Below are 6,159 nucleotides of genomic sequence, written 5' to 3'. Positions count from 1 at the left end.
AAATGATGCTAATTACTATAGATGGATGGCTGCTTGCTTAAACATGTTGTTTTCCCTCCTTTATTATCATGACACATAACAGTCAGCCAACGCTACAGCGTTGTAACAAGACTATTGTATTAATCCCAAGCCCTCCCCCCCCCCCCCCCCCCATCTTCTTGTGTAATTTGGCTTGGTCATCATGTCAGTCAAAGAGGATAATAGTACAGTAATAGTAGTAGATTAAATAGTAGATTTTCCAGGAGCACAGTGAAGGTAGGTGTACTAATTTGTCTACTTTACCACAGCACTGTAATAAATTAAAGTTATGTTACCCATTTATAATAATTGTTGTATAAAGGTTAGCACAATTGTGCATAAAGGAAAACCTTTAAAAGGTTGCTAAGTAATTGAAAAATCCAAAAGTAACCGGCATCCAATCATACTTGTTGCTACATATCAGAGAGAGAGAGAGTGAAATGTAGTGGCAAGTCATACTAATATATTTAAAAGCATGAAGGAGATCAGGACTCCAGAGCGCTGAAGTCCAATTTGTTTTTCTTTGATTACACAAAATTAATGTCAATTTAGAATCATCTGTGCTTTTCAGTTACAGTTGAGCTGTTTTCGGGTGGTGTTTAATTCTCCTGAAAGAGTCTAAAAAATATTAGCATAGTAATAATGTTTAGGGGGGAGGGGGGGTTAACTATGATCTACTCGTACCCGCTGTGCAGCTCCACTGGAAAAGCTGTGTAGCAGCATATTCCCCGGCTTACTTAGGCCTAACTGAAGTTGGTTTGGAAGGGCGAAGTCATTTCTCATTTTCTGCACTCAGTGAGCTCGTGATTTCCCAGCTGATCAGGGAATTATATCTGCCGACGTCTCAATCGCAAACCTGTCTCTATAAAATTTGGGTAGTATCTGCTGCTGTTGAGGCTCGAGCCAGAAAAAAAAAATACCATCTGTGGATTTATTTTGACGAAACACTTGTGTGTGTGCGTGTGTGCAAAATCCAACAGGCGGTTAAATCTTAAATGATTGATGCAAATATTTAACCCAGCTTGAATTACAGCAGGATCGATCCAGTATGTCCACCAAAGTGCAGATCAAGCAGCAGATGTCTCTTCTTCGTCTTTTACCATACAGAATCGACCACGTCTGATCGGCACATCAGACCTACACACTCATTTCTTATAAAAAGAAAACCTAAATCACTATTTAAAGATGTCAAACTTGCCTTGTTTGAACACCACTATACAGATGAAGAAGAGACATCTGCTGCTTGATCTGCACTTTGGTGGACACACTCAAACAAGTGTGTTTTCATAAGTTTCTTTTTTTTTTTATGTATTAAATATTTCTTTTTTTTTCTTCAAAGATGATTGATGTGCTTTTAAATACATTGAGTCGTCTGTCTCTAAATCCAAAAAGAGCCTTGTGTCCTACATGGATGTACTTTTGTGAAGCGATCTGAATGTCAATGCTGAAATTACATTACAGGTCAGGAAATTACATGATGTGCAACAGTACCGCCTCAGGGACGTGCGTAGTAGGAATGTAGAACATCAAAGAACCAGAGGTAATATGATTATTCTAATTCAAATACAAACATCAGCCAGAGAGGGAGCAAGAAGCGACTAATAATGGTGTAATCCCTGAACACATTTGCTGGAGCTTCACAACCAAGCAGCCTAAATAGAAGATTAGGTTAAATTCTCCCTGCTGCTGGATTAAACACCAAATATTTCTCAATTCTGTACACTCACATACAGCTAAATTTGGTTTCATAGTTTAGTTTCTTTATTCCTTAACTTTTAATTATGAGAGACTTAATTACTGTACACATATATTCCTCCAGGTTTAATTTATTTGGAGCACACAAAATAAATGTTTGTTTCTACTGCCGAGTTTAATCCCATTTTATGTTATTTGCATATTAGAATTCAAGTCTAGATGATTAATTATCTTCCTGCAAAAGCCATTTTAATGGAACAATTATGATTTGACAGATTAAAAAAATCATTTTAGTCAACAGAATAACTTGACCTTTGGATTTCTTCCAACTCCAAGAGGTTTACCTCAACATCTCTTCCCTTAACTATATAAAAATAATGAAAAATGAGATCATAAGAACACGTTTAAAGTGTTACAATTTCTGGAAAGACACTATTTCCATTTAATCAGATGGATCTGAGAGAATAGTTGCAGATTTTCTTCACCACAAGTCGGAAAAAAGCTGCTTCCTGTTCCACATTTGTGAGGGCGACACATGGAAATGTCCAATTGGCAACCAAGAGGAGCAAACTCTATTTGGACTCTAAACTAGCTGCGGTTGTAGAGATTATGCATAACCCCCTTCACTGAATAAAACAACTGTGAATGAGGAAGTATTCACACTCGCTTCATTTCTGCTGCTTCCTGCTTCCCAGTGTACTGTGAAATATATCAATGCTCTCCAGTTGTGATTTTAACACTCGGCTAACACCTATTTAACGACATCTTTGTCTATCACCAGCAGATATTTTCAGGAAGTGTCACGTGCAACAAAACATTACGCCCAGTTTAGAAAACCTCAGTATCAGCTACACTAAATAACCAAATCCAACGACTCGGCTCTTTAAGGATGATGGAGGCCCGACGTAAGGTGGCCCCAAACGTTTTCTCGCTGTGAACAACTCATCCATCGGTCACCCCTTACCCTCCCCCCTTCAACCTCTTCCTTTGTTGGAGGACACCTACACATGTCCATGTGCTGTCAGCCTCCCTTTGAAATGCTGTGTGTTTAGAATGGGGGGGCTGAGCCATTCAAAGGCACACTTGGCAATGATAGAGATTCTTCAACACAGGTGAGGACTTTCAGGGAACACAATTAATTGCAGAGTGTTTGTGGGAGGCTTATTCTATAGAAACAGCATTGAGCATCATGCCCCTAGGGGGGCTCATAGGCTTTCTTTAATTGATTCCATGGCTACTGTGAGGGAGGGGTGTGTGTGCTCGAACCAAGGATGTGTAATATGCGAGCTAGAGTCTGTAAAGACAATAATTATCCTCAAGAATTCAGCAGACGATGGATGCAAAATGTTTATGTAAATGGAACCATCCAATTAGACGCCTTTCAGATATGCAGGATGAGACGTGCATGATCCTCCAAACGTTTCACATCTGACACCCCACAGTTTTCCTTGGGCCTTGTGCATGGTGACACCCATGGTGTCTGTTATGCCTCTCTCATCAGACCTCACATCGCCACCGAAAAATGAAGCATTAATTCAGCCCACATCTGCACCTTAATGACAACTTGCTCATTCGACCATAAGATGACAACTTTTTTATCATCACCATATGCAGCAGCTCGCAGTAGGACGCCCGCCTCCGTCGGTTAGAAAGAATCAGTTCTTACCTTTTGGCATTTTCTGAGAGCTGTCATCACAATATAATCATACTATATATCTACTACAACATGGAGTTAATGTCCACCCTGACACTATGGGAACCCATTAGTCAGGCAGCTTCAAATAATTGTGTTTTTTTTGCAGAAAGTGGATGCATTTTCCTCTGAACACGAACGCTGCAGCACAGCTTCACCCTTTCCGCCCCAGTGATAAAGTGTTAGAGCTTTCCAGCTGAAAAGATTCGACTGCACATATAAGAAAAAGTTGAAAATAGATTGAAGCACAAACACAAGCGAACCAACTGATCGAACTCATTCCCAGGTTTTGCTTTGCTGCAGCTTGTTTCCACTTTCTTTTTGCTTAAACTATCTCCTTGGTGGTGTGCCGCTCAGGTGTAAAACCCCAACCCAATTACAGGGCCGCCAGATGGCCCAGCAGGTCCCTAACCACAAAGGTGATGCTGGCACACAGCTCGCGCCTATCACTGCTCTCTCTCTCCCGCCGTCTTTCGCCTATGCTCTCCGTCTCTAACTGGGTCAGCTCCCTCGCTCTCTCCTTCTCCTAGCCTTCCTGCTATCTCCTCCATCATCCTTTCATGCTGTTTTATTTCCTTCCTGGTCACCTCCATCAATGGATTGCCCCTAAACTCGGCAGTTGGAATATCATTAGTGACATATTCTGTGTAGTAAAAAGAACCCCCCCCCCCCCCCCCAAAAAAAAAAAGACTGCAGTTAAATTGCTTTCTTGAGTTCACATTTGGAAGTTAGCATCACATGGATTGGTCTGCACCCGTCCCCATCCGGTTCTAGTTTTGGCCAGTTTTCTCAGTAAGTCAGGTGTGACATCTCATGCTGTTTGAAAAAGTGATAAAGCTGCCAAACCCAACCCGACCCAGGAGAAACTCTTTCCATGCCGTCATCAGAACTGATATATTTAACAAATCACAGCCAACACATGGTACAATGACAAGACACACAGACCGAATTTGCAAATACCCTTCTGGTTATTTTTTTGTTTGCAATTGTCAGAAAATGATTTGGCACTTATTGTGTCATAATATAAGCTAAATAATAACACACACACCTGTGAATGAAACCCTTTCCATACTGCACATAGTGTGTTTGGTCAGCAGCACATGTCATAAGAACAGTTACATAGAGATGGTGGTATTAAAATAAAACATACAAATTGGAAGGTGCAGTAGTGCATTCAAATGCGGGCGCTGTGACACAACAGATTTAACACACGGGCACTGTTTAGTGGTCTCACGCTGTCTACCCCTCGGGACAGATCGGAAGGCTCCAAGTGGAATCAGTTCTCAGAGTTTCAATTCAGTCTGTAAAGCATTCCAGGCAGAGGGGGCAGCAAAGCTGAAAGCTCTTTTTCAGAATTCTCTCCTTACCCTAGGAAACAGATAAAACTAGCAAAATGCAAGAACGCAAGTCATGGTAACTGCTTGTTTTCTGCAATAGAGTGCACAAGTAAAAAGAGTCTTATAAATAACCTTGGGTCAGCCGATGTGCACATCTCAGAGAAAGCAAGTTTGATTTCACAAATCTCAGTGCCAAATTAAAAACGGTGCCCGAGGACTAGAGACATTTGGATAAATATAACAAACAGTTATCTGAACCGGAGATCGGAAATATTCCGATAAACCGAAAGCCTTTTCATTCAGGTGCAAATGTTCTCGCTTCCCTTGAAATAAAGTTCAAGTGGAGTCAGATGGGTTAATTGTAAGTGTCAAGGGACACAAAAGAATTCAGATCGAGTGGGAATTAATGTCAGATTTAACCCATTAAATTTCTCTGGCCAAGTCAACAACTTGAAAAAGGACACATTTAACGACAGTGTAAATGATTTTAGTGGTGAATGGCTGCTCGGAGGTTTGCAGGTTCCAACAGTTGAAAGCACGGGAATTACTGCCGTTTAAAGTAATCATCACAAAACGCTTGGCGATAGATTGAGAGTTCTGAATGAATTCGTAACCATAGCGAGGACACGCATTAGATCAGGAGCGAGCTCAGTAATAGCGTAATTGCGATAAATTACACAGAGAAACCTCTTTAAAGTAAATTAAAGCTCGCGTTGAGCGTGTGTAATTGGGTTACTAATGCATTATATTGAATTGCTGAGCTATTTAGCTGATCGTTTTTATCTTCAAAAAGTAATTCCATTCTTTGTGGAACAAAGAACGACGTCAGAATCACAGCAAGTGACATGAAAATTAAATATGTAATGAAATTAAAATGTAATGTCATCATGAAGCACTCATATCCGTGCTTCGTATCATCAAGTTCTTCAATGAAAGTACTCATAGCTGTATTTTATCGTTAATAATTTATCCCTATTTTCTGTTGAGTGGCCTTCTTTGGAACTGAGACACATACATTTAAATCTGGTTTAAAAACACAAAAGTTATTGTTTCTATGTACTTTTTATACTACTAATACTGTACTTTTGGCTTGTCCCCTGAGGGGTCGCCACAGCAAATCAACGTTCTCCACTTCACCCTGTCCTTTGCATCGTCCTCCCCAACACCAGTCACTCTCATGTCCTCCCTCACCACGTCCATGTAGCTTCTCTTGGGTCGACCTCTAGCCCTGTTCCCTGGCAGTTCCATCCTCAGCATCCTCCTACCGATATATCCATATGTAGCACTCTAAATGCTGTAAACATTTATATATTACTTCCAAGGCCTCTGTTGCTTGTAGTAGCTAGGTATGAACATAAATCTATTTACAAGCAAAGGATAACTGATTGCTGCGCACATCATTCCTAAAAAAAATAT

Source organism: Brachionichthys hirsutus, chromosome 22, assembly GCF_040956055.1.
Source record: "Brachionichthys hirsutus isolate HB-005 chromosome 22, CSIRO-AGI_Bhir_v1, whole genome shotgun sequence".
NCBI lineage: Eukaryota > Metazoa > Chordata > Actinopteri > Lophiiformes > Brachionichthyidae > Brachionichthys > Brachionichthys hirsutus.
This window is presented reverse-complemented; position numbering follows the sequence as displayed.